Here is a 13230-nt window from a genome sequence, read left to right on the forward strand (position 1 = left end):
TAAGCTAAGTAAATTCATCCCAACAACTGTACAAGGCAGGTAAAGATGAGGTGTAGGCTGTTAACGTAGTTTGCACAAGGCTGCCCAGTTAATAACTAGCAGAGCCAGATGGTTGTGGCCAAAGTCCATGTTCTGAAGAACTCTATTTTAAAGTTTAGAGAGAAGAGGCCTGTTATTTGCTGAACACCTACTGCGGGGGGGTGGGGGGGGTGCTCACTAGGTTGATTATTCATGGCATTTCTGAGGGCACCAGAGTTCTGTGAGGAAAAATGCTGTAAGCATGGATAGACAAGGCACACTTGTCCGGATGCCACCTCACATCTCATAGCCAGGGCCTAAATGGATGCAGGTTGCTGGGATGTTGGTTCTCTTAGCTTTGCTGGTGGCTGGGCAGGGTCTTGTTACCTCCAGCTATGCCCCCAGTCGATTTACCCCAGTGTACTCACAACGTGGGGTTCAGACTACCCTGGTATCTATTTCCTTGCCCTCTAAAGCAACTGATGCTGTGTAGATGGTAGTTCTTTCAGCCTGAGATGACTGGGGATTAGTTTGCATTTCCATTCTCTGACCACTTTGGATGCTAACTCGTTGCCTCTCTGCCACCAGTCCCCTCTCCCAGTCTTTGTATCAATTCAGTCAGGTTGGTAGGTGGGTGTTGGGAGAAAGCACCCCTCTGCTGGAACAGCAGTGGGAGCCGTTTAGTCCCTTACGGTCCATTTGCCATCACACTGACTCACTCTGTGCACATTTTATCTGTTGGGGTTTCGGTTGAAGACATCCTTCTTCACTTCCTCTCCTAAAAACAGTCACATCTTGTGTTCCAAGAAGCATGACTGCTCCAGCATTAGTCACATGTCATGGGTGGTCACTTGCACCTCTACTTGAAGATGGGCTGCCATCTTTGGTGATGTTAGTAACAGGTCCTTAATCAATGTGCTATTTCTATACCCTTCTTTACAAGTTACTATTAGGGGCCAATTATATTTAAAAAACCACTTTCTCTTACTCAGTTCAACCAAAACAGGAAGCCATAGGTATGAATACTCTTCCTGTGAATCAACAGAGGAACACTTAGCATCTGCACCCATGAACCTACAGCTTGAGGCTGCTAGATTTGCTTCTGGAAGAATGGAAGGTTGCAAGCTGGACCCTGGGGTAGTAAGCAGGTAGGAATGGGAGGTGGAACAGCTGTGCCTAGTGACCTTACAAGCTAAGCCTGGAAGACACTAAATAGAGAGTCACACACTGTGAGCTGGAGTGACAGGGCTCGGAAGCCAGGGCAGGGATGGGCAGCTTCATTCCAGGGGTGTTATAAATAAGGTGACAGGCGAGTGCTGACTAGCAGCTGATGTACTTTAGTAGCAGTCAAACTGGAATGACAGTCCTGGGCCTTCTGGGAACTAGTGAGAAGGGGGTTTGGGGGTATGGTGGGTGTTAGAAGTCTGGACTTATGTCAACACCTTATGATGGATCAGACAGACACACACACACACTATTGTCACTCACACTCCTTTGGCCTCGCTGATTGTCCAGCACTGGGTCACAGGTCGCTAACTTGTGATTAGTGATACATATTTCAATATTAACCAGTGAGTCACAAGTATGAAGGAGTAGGAACCAATATGGTTTCAAGTCATCCCATGATATCATTGGGGTTTAAAGAGTCCTTTCTTGGCTGTTCAGGGGGCTGCTTGCCAGAGAGGAGCAATTTGTTACCCTCTTGTCCAGACAGGCTGGTTGGTATGCCTTCGGTAGTGTCCACCAGCCTGCTTCTTCCCAGGGAAGAGGTAGGTTGAGTGAGATCATGCGCAGAATGTTTGAAGATCTGAAAACAAAAGGCTTATATGCAGGAGCTAGTCTGCCACCATCCTCTGTCCAAAATAAATAGCCTTTTTTGACAGCTGTTGATGGGTGCTAAGAAAAGCAGGAGAGCACCTGTACCCAGACCTGTCTAATTGCTCTCCCCCTCCACCAGCTTCCACCTGGAACCTGTGCTCATACCAGGCTTTGAGCTTCCCTGTGAGTTTCTCTTTTGTTCCTGTTTACGTGCTGGACTTAATTTCTGCAGAACTATGGCTTAGGTAGTAGTTCCCCTCAGCATCACCAACTCTGATGCTTTGAGTCAGCTATCTTGGGGATGGAGGTGGGCAGGAGGACTGGTCCTTCTCTGATGCTGCCATTTGTGTCCATTGGCCTTGTTCCTCTCTTCATTCTTTCATCAAGATTGTCCCAAGTGCCTCCTATGGGCCACAGGCTGTGGAATGAGCTGAGGATACAGAGATGGAAGTGTACAATCTGTGGCCAGGAGTTGTTTTAAGGCCAGTTGGGGAAAAATGGCAATAATCTGATGAGTCTGCACAACAGAACAGGTGAACAAATAGTAGGTGTGATTGGAAGTGGAAGGTCATACCCTAGGAGACACCTACATAGATAGCTTGTTTCATTTGTTGCCAGATCTCATGATTACATTGAATCTAAATCTCCCTTTCTGTAACCTTGAACCATTTATCCAAATTCCTGCCTCTGGAACCACACAGAATAAATTGTGCTCCTCCTCCATAATGCTGGAACCCGGGATATGTGAGCTTCTCTCTTCCAATGCTAATGGTCTCATGCCATTAGGTCTAGACCTGTCCCCTGCTTTAATTGCTGTCTTCTGGATATATTCTAGTTTCTTAAAGTCTTTGCTGAAGTCAAAAAGTGTAAGAACCCAATATAATATTCTGGGTTTAGCTGCACAGAAAGACAAATAAATGAAGAATAATGAATATAATAAAATAAAAAGGAGCCTGACAGTGTGTGTGTGTATTTAACTCACGGGTAGAGAAAAAGAATATATTTTTATTTTTAATTTTACAGAATGCAAAATCAGTTCAAAACCTTTTTGGTATACCATAATTGATTTTGATTATCTTAAATGATTACTTATAGTTCTATTGTCTGGTGTGTTTATGCTAAAGTCCAATCAAGAAAGTGTGATGAAAATATCACGTGTGATGGTGCACAGCCCATCAAGTCCATCTGGACCTTTATTTGACCTTCCACCCTCAGCTGTGGCCTTAGTACCCTGGGTGACCCTCCATTTCTGAGTAACTTTCTAATCTAGGCAGACACATGATTTTCTCTCTGGTCAAAGCGAGCTGTAACCAAACCCTGATCTCACGTGGACAACCCTGGAGAAGGCTGGCACAAACCACTCCCGAGTGGCCATCTGGCTTCCAATGTCTGTGAGTAGTACACACCCTGAAGAATGCAAGTTTGTGCAACCATCCATTGTACCTGGATGTGGATGGCCCGTGACGTCTGCTTCTAAAGCACAGCCCGCGAGTCCTGGTTCTCGTCTGTCTTGGAAGAGCCTGTCAGTGTGTCAGAATTTACCTGTCACGGGGTTGGTAGATTGGGCCCTGGCATCTATTCCAACTGTGTATCTCCCAAAATCTCTTGGAGTGAGGGTTATGGATGCAAAGCTGAGTTTCCCAATTAGATGCAGTCGTGCAAGATTTGAAAAGGGGCAATCTGACTGCAGGTCAGATTTCTGCAGCTTTGGCTGGTTTCTGGCCAGCAAGGTCTTAAAGGTGTACGTTCTTCTGTAGCAAAATTCTATTGTATAGTCCCTGGCCTCCTGTGAGTAGAAAGTTGATAGTTTCCAGATCCCACAGATCTGTTCTAGACCTCAGCTGTTCCTGTGGCAGCCTGCCAACTCCCCACCTTCCACCTGAGGTGGAGGGGGCAGCTCCACTTATGGGCTGGGTTGGCCAGGTGGTATGGGAAGTTTTTCCTGGAGGTCCAACCTGCAGCCTTACCGCCTCCCCTCCCCCAGCCCTTCCACCGATTTTGTAAGCACAGAACTGCCTGTATTAAATCAAATCCCATTCTCTTTAAAATAGCTACTTTCTGTTTCCTCAAACCGAGCCTTGACAGGTACATTTATCAAGGCTAGTGTCTGAAAGGTGATTTCGGCTCTTTTACCTTCATGAAAAAAAAAAAGTGCCTCGTGAGGCACTGCTGTCTCTAGAGCCTTAAACTTGAGTTTTCTGTCCTGTGTCTGCTGTACCCATGACCTTGAACAATCACTCAGCTCTCAAGTTCTTTTCCTTATCAATCAAATTAGGCAAATAATACCTGCTTGGCCTATGTGAGCATAAGTAGAGAGAATTAATGTGAAAATGGGGTTTGGGCAGTGAAGTGACTGCTGTGTTTGCTCCTTGGTCATTATAATATACTCCAATATGCCCAGTCTCTTCCTTTTATAACATTTCAATTAGAAAATGTCTCTTCATCAGAAAGTGAGGAATAGTATCCAATGTCCTGTCACATAGTTTGTTTAGATTCCCCATGGCTCTTTTCAAACCAGATACCTTGAGACCTTGGAGAGAAAGCTGACATCTAGGCAGTAATTTATTAATGCATAAGTGGAAAGTTGGTGAAGTCAGGGAACTTTTGAAGTCAGCCAGCTATCAAGATGGACAGCGATATTATCTAGCATGTGAACTCAGTGGCTTATGAAAAAAGTCCTATGGAAAAAGAAGACAGTTTATAAAATCAAATAATACCTCATCATTGGCAGACCATTGGTTCCCTTTCTACTACGTGTTGAAGATCTGCCTCGTATGAGGCTTTCTGCTAGGCATAGGCCTTATGCTAGATGTTAAAATAAGTACATTAAGGAAAATTTTACTGTATGTCAATTATATATTAGTTTGCCCAACCAAATATAAAGAGAGATGCAGAAATAAACATGAAGTTCCTTCCTTTCCATGCCTAGCAAAGCCTGTTTGTGGTGTAGAACGAACGGAGCCCTGCACAGTGTGCTGTAACACACTCCTCTGTGCAGATGATGGCTCCTTGGCGCACCCATAGTCTGCCCTCGCCCTATTATTCCTTCTTGTGGGAATCCTGGCCCCTCTCTGCCTACCTGATTCTCAGCATCTTCAGGCCCTGCTCAGAGGGGCACCCACTCTAATTTTCTTGATTTTCAAAGTCGAAATGAATCCCTCTCTGCTATCCTACTCATTCACCCATGTTGCATCTAGAATGCATCATTTTTCTATGTTATTTTGTTATTTTTTAGTTATCTCAATATACAAGCATAAAGTATTTATATATTTAATTAACTATTTTAATTAATAGAAGCTGGTGCAGCATGGTGCTGGTAGGGAATAAAGTTTGCTGAATTCAATCCTGAATGGATCCTACATACATTTCACTGTATTGAGTAATTCTGAGAAGAGAACCATGGAATAGATACTGGTGAAGCCTCAGTGAGAACCAATAGTCCCTGTCTCCATCTTTCCTATTATTTGCTGCCCTTTTTCTAGCTTCTACCTGCATACCCTTGCCACACAAACAAGCGTACACCCATTTATCAGAAGCAGATCATATGCTAGAGCAGGCAAAGAGTATTAGGACCACAGGAAATCAGGTCACTTTTTTGGCTTTAAGTTTAATTCTTTACAGTGCCAGGTGCATGGAATTTCAGGGAGGAAAAAGAAAATTTATTTAAATCCCCATTAGATTGAATAAGTGAAGTACATAGGTGTATTCTGTTAGCAGTTGTCCTGTGTACATTATCTAATTACTATTTTAATAATTACTGTTTTAGTAATCCCTCAAATCCAAGAAGAAGGTGAAAAGAACAACAAGAAGACAGAGACATTTAAGAAAGTGTAGAGGACTTGCAATGACTTGCCTGAAGAAGTGAAATCTGAAAAGTCATTTGAAAAAACTTAGTGCTGTTAATGAAAATGCCATACATACATTTATACAGAATTGCAAAGCATCTAATATTTTGCATTTAGTATCTCATTAGACCTTCACAGCCATCCTGTGTGGCAGATAGGGTATATGTTTGCATATGAAGAAATGATTTAGTCCAACGATATGCCTCTTTGACCTCTTTGAAGATACCAAATTTCATTGTAAGTGATTTAGAGAAATATGCCTATCTGAAAAGTTTTAGCTGCCATTTTGTTTTAAGATATCAGACTACACCATTAATGAGCTTAATTCCTTTTAGTAGCTTACTAGTTAGGGTCAGATTCAGCTAATATTATCGTGGAGCAGACAGAGAAACAAGATGATTTTCTTTGAAAGGAGGGCTTTGCTCACACGGGTTACAGTGTTGGCAGGGTCTTGTTTGTTAAGATCAAAGTACAAAGTGAAAGACGCTAAACATGTGATTCCAGGCATGTGTCTTTCTCTCTTCCTTGGAGTATATACCCACAGAAAATAAACACAGCGCTGAAAGAACATGGGGTGCAGATCTGAAATGCTCTGGATTGGTCATAGGTGAGTGAAGATGAAGCCCTTTCTACTTTCAGCTCTCTGTCAAGTTGATGTGCTGCCATCTAGAAATTAGCCAGAACATGGGATCTGAGGGAAGAAATTAGAAGACAACTCTCTTTTGTTTTAAACAGAGACATGGGGATCCCTGGGTGGCGCAGCGGTTTGGCGCCTGCCTTTGGCCCAGGGCGCGATCCTGGAGACCCGGGATCGAATCCCACGTTGGGCTTCCGGTGCATGGAGCCTGCTTCTCCCTCTGCCTGTGTCTCTGCCTCTCTCTCTCTCTCTCACTGTGTGCCTATCATAAATAAATAAAAAATTAAAAAAAAAACAAAAACAAACAAAAAAATAAACAGAGACATGAAAAATAGTACTTAAAAAGTAGCAGAAGTTTTTCAAGTTAGAGATTCATTTACTTAGCTAAGATATATGACTGCTGTACACTAGGGACCCAGAGATAGAGACGGCATGGTTTTCATCCTTGCACAGCTCACGAACTAATGGGAGAGATGAACATGTAAGCCCAAATCATTCAATAAGAATATCTCTAATAGTGTGGGGTGGGAGCAATAGCATATTTGAGGAGATGGGGAAGGTTTCTTAGAGGTGATACTGGAGAGTACAGAAGCTAGCTTCAGTCAGTGGAGAGAGGGAAAACTATTCCAGGCAGAGGAAAGCAAAAGCACAGAGATGTGAAATGTAGGGACAATTTGCTGAAATGGTCAGTGATTCATGAAACATGTGCTAAAGTCCAAATAAAGATGGAGGAGATTACACATGAAAATAAAGAAAATTTCTGAAAGGTATTTTCGTACCCAGAAGGTTACCACTCTGGAGAACATAGCTTTAGAGTGATGTTTTTCAAACTTTGTTGTGCTTAGAATCTGAATAGGGGTCTCACTAAAATATGGATTCCAAATAAGATTTGAGGTGGGGCCTGAGGTTCTGTGTTTCTCACATTCTTTCAGGTGGATGGTGATGCTGTTGTTTTGTAGCCTACTCTGGGGATACGAACAACAAGTGGGAGAAGGACAATAAGGGTGATAAGCTTCGCGCTCAGTTAGAGGTATGGGTGTTGAGTGTGCCTGTGTGCGTGTAGCTACTGTGGGCAGGATTGGATGTTATTCAGCAATGGACAGCAACCAGTGCTTTTAAACAGAGTGGTGACAAAATCATATCTGTGTCTAGTGACAAAGTGAAGAATGGCTGGGAGTGGGTAGCACAGGGCACAAAAACAGGATGCTGGGCAACAATCTAGGTACTGATATTGGAGGCCTGAACATTCCTAGTAACCGCAGCAGTAGAGACAATGAGGTGGATTCAAGAGATACTCAGGCATTAGGACAGACAGGGCATGATGATGGACTGGATTGAGGGTGTGAGGCAGAGGCAGAAGGAGGGAAGTATGACTTACAAGAATCAGTTATGGAAGAGTGGGGTTTAGTGCTCTCGTGATGCCGTATATAATTCAGAAAGAGGAAATGGGCAGGTTTGGGATGAAAAGGAGCCCATATATCAAACAAACAGAGCTGCTCAGAAGGCAATCATCATTCAGAATCAAGGCCGAGGAGAGAGGATACCGTCCTGATATATACGCGTGGTGCAGAGAAATGAATGACGGGTTCAATAAAGGGATGGCCCCAGGGACAGAAGGAGAAGAGCAGGCAGTATCGTAGCAAGCTGAAGCCAAGCACTTCAAGAAATAGGTCCCATCAATGTCAAATACTCCAGAATGCTCATAAGGATGAGGTCAATTGAGTGTTTAAGTGTTCAAGATGACGTTGGCGAAGGTAGTTCCAGAAGCATTATGGATGTAGGACTATATATTACTAAGGTAAGGAGAGTGTGGTAGGCAGGATAATGGTCTCCCGAAGATGTACCTGCTGTAGTCCTTGGCACATATGAATGAGCTACCTTAAATGGTGAAGAGATTTTGCCATTGTGACCAAAGTATGGACCTTGAGTTGCGGAGATTATCCAGATAGGCCCCATCTAAACACGAGTTCTTATAAATAAAAGAGGAGGCAGGATCATGCCTCAGAGAGAGATGTCATGACCACTCAATCCACTGTTGCTGTCTTTGAAGATGGAGGAAGGGGGCCATGAGTCAAATGGGGACCTTAGTCCTACATTTGAATCGAATGACTAGGGAATGGATTCTCTTCTAGAGCCCCCAGAAAGGAATGAAGCTCACTGACACCTTGACTTTTGTTTTTAAAAGATTTTATTTATTTATTCCTGAGAGACACAGAGAAAGAGAGAGAGAGGCAGAGACACAGGTGGAGGAAGAAGTAGGCTCCATGCAGGAAGTCCGACGTGGGGTTCGATCCCGGGGATCGCACCCTGGCTGAAGGCAGGTGATTAACCTCTGAGCCACCCAGGGATCCCCCAGACACCTTAACTTTTGTCTGCTGAGACCTGTGCCAGATTTCTGACCTAGGAAACTGACCGCATTTGACACTATGTGATTTTGGCTATTCACTGGTTGAAGCCGATTGATAAGTAAGATCACTGTATTTACTGCAGGGATTATAATACATCTCTCCTTCCTTTGGAACTTTCTTAATTTATACATAGACCTTATTTTTCAGAGTAGTTTAGGTTCTACAGCCAAATTGGGGAGAAGGTACAGAGATTTCCCATATGTCCCCTCCCCTACTATGAATGTCCCATGCCATAGTAGTTTATTGGTAAATGAACTTTACCAATGATTGTAAAATTATTGACCCTAACTTGATGTCTTGTTATCACCCAAAGTTGATTGTTCACTTTGGTCTAAAATGTTACTCTTGGTCTAATATTTTTTCTGACTTGGAAATAGAGAGATCCCAGCAACAGCCTTTTGGTACGTTGATTTACCTGCTGTGGTCACTCCGTAACCCAGTGCAGACCACACCGCGACTTGCTAGGAATGCAGTCAAAGACACCTTCTGTCTCTCCTGCTCTGTTTCCCTCTATGGCTCCCGCTCAACAGTCCAGCTATTACAATAAGTGCTTAATGTGTGCTCTAGCATTGTTGTGGTATCATTTAGATGATTGCATGCTGGGCTGACACAAGTCAGAGACAGCAAACACATTAAGGGCTCATCATTACCAGCTTGCTGGGGATTTGGGCAATGCAATGGTGGTGAACCTCAGATGCTCCACTGAGACACAATCCTATTTGTACCCTTTCCTCATCCTGTCTCATTCCCTCACGTTCTGTCCCTTATATATGCGGTCTTGCTATGTCATTTGAAGCCAGTGTGTAGCGTGGCTACTTTTCCACTCTTGCTCACCCCCCCTGGGGAACAAAGAAGTATCAACTGGCAAAGATGTGGTTATTGCCTTTCAAATGTCAAAGGGTTTGGGGCACTGTAGTCATGACCATGGGCATTTTTAACCATTTTTTAGAAAATAATTTGTACCTTTCAATGTGATGTTAAATTTCTGTGTGTATTTCAGTCGTTCTAATTATACACCTTTGATTTTGAAAGAGTGTTGCCAGAAGCAAGGTCTAAATGTATTTAGTATGGATTAAGTGTGCCCTAAAAGAAGCATTTAACACCATGCCATCAATTTCTTGTTAACACTGGTAAAGGTCCATAGATTTATGCCAGCTCTTCTTTCATTTTTTCTGTATCCATCCATATTTTTCTTTCCTGTCTTATGGTACTATTATAACTAAGCATTTCTGTACAGTTATCATTCAGTTCAATTACTAGACACACCACAGAGTGCTGGGTGCTGGGATGACAACTATAATGGTGATATTTCTAATAAGGAGCCTTAGGCCAGTTCTCTCTCTCTCTACAGGTGCTGTAGCGGGTAGAGTGAGAAGATACCCACAGACACCTGTATAGTTGTATGGGGCACACACACGCTTGCCTTCCCCACAGAATGGCACAGAAACTCAGCCTATAGCCTTAGCTCCAGAAGAATTCTCTTTATCCCAAAGGGATACAAGTCTGAGAAAAAGAGTGGAGGGGAAAATCACATTCTGTGAGCTGATTACCCAACAAGTTACTCTATGTTGACGTATACCCTTCTTATTTTAGCTGTCCTGTGTCTCCTTATCCTAGGCAGTTGCTGGGTGAGTCTTGCTTATCATATTCATCTGGCATTATAGGTACTGAACAATACAGGTAAATCCACAGTGAATTTTTTTACCTGGGTTTGCTCCAGATCATTGGGACCAAATCCTACTTATCCATCCACCTACAAAGTTGTCTTCTTACCAGAGACAGTAACATATTGCCCTTATTTCTACTCACCTTCTTGAAATTCTCTGATAGATTTCTGATGTTTGAGGCCTGGAAGAAATTACATGTGCATGGATTCAGTAGCTAGCATTTATTACCTACTGTGAAACAGGAATTTTACCAGGCAATAAAAATACTTCATTGAGTAAGACACTGTTTCTATGCTCTACTATTCTGTTTGTAGAGTATCTAATTTAATACTACCAGTTAACAATTTGGATAAATATTCTAATGTAAATAATTCCTTCTTTTATCATCTATAATACTGTGTCAAGAATGCAAAAGCTATGCAGATATAAATGAAAACTTAAATATTCACACTCATTGAAATAACTTTTCTATTTGTAAATTTAATGGAATTACTGTAGAACATCATCCATAAGGGAAGGAGTACCTGGGAACACTTTCACGTTGGCCAGTGTATGTCTTAGCAGTTGTAGATACTTTGGCAGTGATAATTGGGGATGGAGGAGAAAGAAGGGATATTGCAGAGGGAGGACATTGGGAGATGTCTGGGATGGCTTTGGGGTTCAAGTTCAGTGGAGTAGCGGATCTAAGGCTGCGTTTGGGATTCTGTGGGTGAATATTGAGAAAGCTGGGTATGGGAGCTTGGGCATTAACACCTGACAGAACAGATGTGGGCAAGTGGCTCAGGCCAGGGATGCAATCTAAGGAAATATGATTTGCCTTCCTTTTATTTGGCTTCACTTCAGGTGGGGCCCTGATGACTGGTTTCATTTACCTTGTGCCTCCAAAGTACCTCAGAAAATGGGTAGCCATTTTCTGGTGACCAGTTCAGCTTTTAAGAATTGATATCCCTGCTGGCTGTGGCTGGCTGGTGGCCTTTAGCCTTGGGGCAGCCACTCTTGCTTTCACACCCTCTGTGACTTCTGAGGCCGGAAGCCTTCCCCTGCTCGCATCCTGTGGACTGAGAACACGTTTGCTGTGGAGATCCATGACTGCTTCCTCCTGTGTCTGAGGCTTTCTTGGCTCTCAAGACTTCCTGGGTTTGCTGACAACACCCTCGTGTGGAGGAGGACTGCCCTGGCTGCTGCAAACATACATGTCATTGAATGAAGAGAACAAAAAAACTGACTGGACCAGACACACCTTCAATGGCCATTGTTCAGCCCCTGGAATGCATGGTTCTGTGCCACCGGAAGGAGAGGGGAGGAAAGGAAGAGGTGACCCCGGGAGGCATTTCCTAAGCACAGACTAGAAAGAGCCTGGTGAGACTGAAATTGGTCAAAAGAAAATGAAAACAGTGCTCTCCCTCCAATCAGGGCAACCCTGAGTGAGTTCAGCTGAAGAAGAGATGTTATGCCTGGGAGCCTGACAACGAGGAATTTCCAAACAATACAGAACACTGTTATCACCACGGAAGCAGCCAGGGGCTCCCTAGAATTTCAGGGTTCTCCTCCTCCCCACATGTAAAAAGCCAGACACATTCACTCTTCAGCAATGTTTCCACATCCTCCATCAGTGATCTCTTCCAGGGCCGAACATTCCTCAGTCTGGAAAACTCTCCTCATGTCTAACCCGAGACATGCTGCAGCTCAACTTCTTTTCTTCTTAACTCCCTTCTGCTGGATGACGGGAAGGAACCTGTTGCCATGTCCTCCTTCAGATGCTGATGACTCACCAACAAATCTGATCTTCCCTTGCTCGTTCACCACCTCTCTCTGGAGCGGTGCATTCTAAAGCCCCAGTTTAATCTTTATGCTCAGGGGAAGGAGCTCTAGTCACCAAGCGAAGCAGAGGCACAGCAACAAGCACCCCTGTTCTGGCCCATCTAGGAAAACCCCAGACTCTCCATTTCCAAACAGAATGCAGCACACTCTTAAAGAGTATTTTGTTTTCCTTTTCTGGAACCCATTGTGTGTTGCATCAAAGACAATGTGTTCATACAGCTGCAGTTGTTGATGGATTAAACTTCCCAGGCAGGTCCCCAGGAGTGTTCAGGGAGAAGGCTAGGGCTTCCCGAGGAGGAGAGGAGGAGGCATGTCTGGTGTGTGTCTGGGTGTGTCTGGGTGTGAGTGTCCAGGCACAGCCGGGCAGCACCGGGGACCGAAGATGCCCTTCTTCCCAGCTTGAAGTCCTTTCAGTTCCTGGAGACTGTCCCCAAAAGCCACACTCGCACACTGAGGAACTGAATAATTGTTGGCACGGTCCGGGGGACAGAAGGCCAGACTGGGCGGGGATAGCATTCCATGATTATAACACAATGCCATAATAGGGTATAAAATTCTTCTCATATTAATTTTATACAATAGGAATCTTAAAACTTGACTTTTACACTGAAAAGGGTGGTAAAATGCAGCCCTTGGTTGTGTTTTGCAACCAAGGTTATCTCATTTGTCCCGGCGACTCTTACATGGGTCCTTGCTGCCAGGCTCTGTTTTAGAAAATGCTGGGCTCCTGTGGAGGAGTGTGGGGCTCACTCACAACCACCCAGCTCAGAACCTTCTCCTTGGGGCCTTCCCAGTGTGGCTTTGAGCCTGACAGCCGGTGCCGCTTTTGGGAAACTGGCCCTGCTGGAAGGCCATGCTCGTTCTTCTTGCCCATGACCAGAGGGCCTTGAAGTGTGGAGTCAAGGCATGTCTGGGCTTCCTCAGAGAACTCAGGCTTGCAGTGTCTGTAAAGCTGGTGGTGCACACGGGGGTCTTAGAGCCGAGTGTTCACCTGTAACACCCCACCCACCCACCCC

At 44.1% G+C, this 13230-nt stretch overlaps 1 long non-coding RNA gene across 1 annotated transcript; it reads right to left on the reverse strand.

Moving 5' to 3' along the window:
- Positions 1 to 4316: 4316 nt before the first annotated feature.
- On the reverse strand, positions 4317 to 12684 carry LOC119865889. The gene is made up of 3 exons (XR_005378308.1): positions 11266 to 12684; positions 10536 to 10574; positions 4317 to 4514 (listed from the first exon to the last, which is right to left on the reverse strand). It is a non-coding gene; the product is annotated as an uncharacterized LOC119865889 (long non-coding RNA).
- Between the last annotated feature and the right edge of the window lie 546 nt (positions 12685 to 13230).

This window comes from Canis lupus, chromosome 25, assembly GCF_011100685.1.
Source record: "Canis lupus familiaris isolate Mischka breed German Shepherd chromosome 25, alternate assembly UU_Cfam_GSD_1.0, whole genome shotgun sequence".
NCBI lineage: Eukaryota > Metazoa > Chordata > Mammalia > Carnivora > Canidae > Canis > Canis lupus.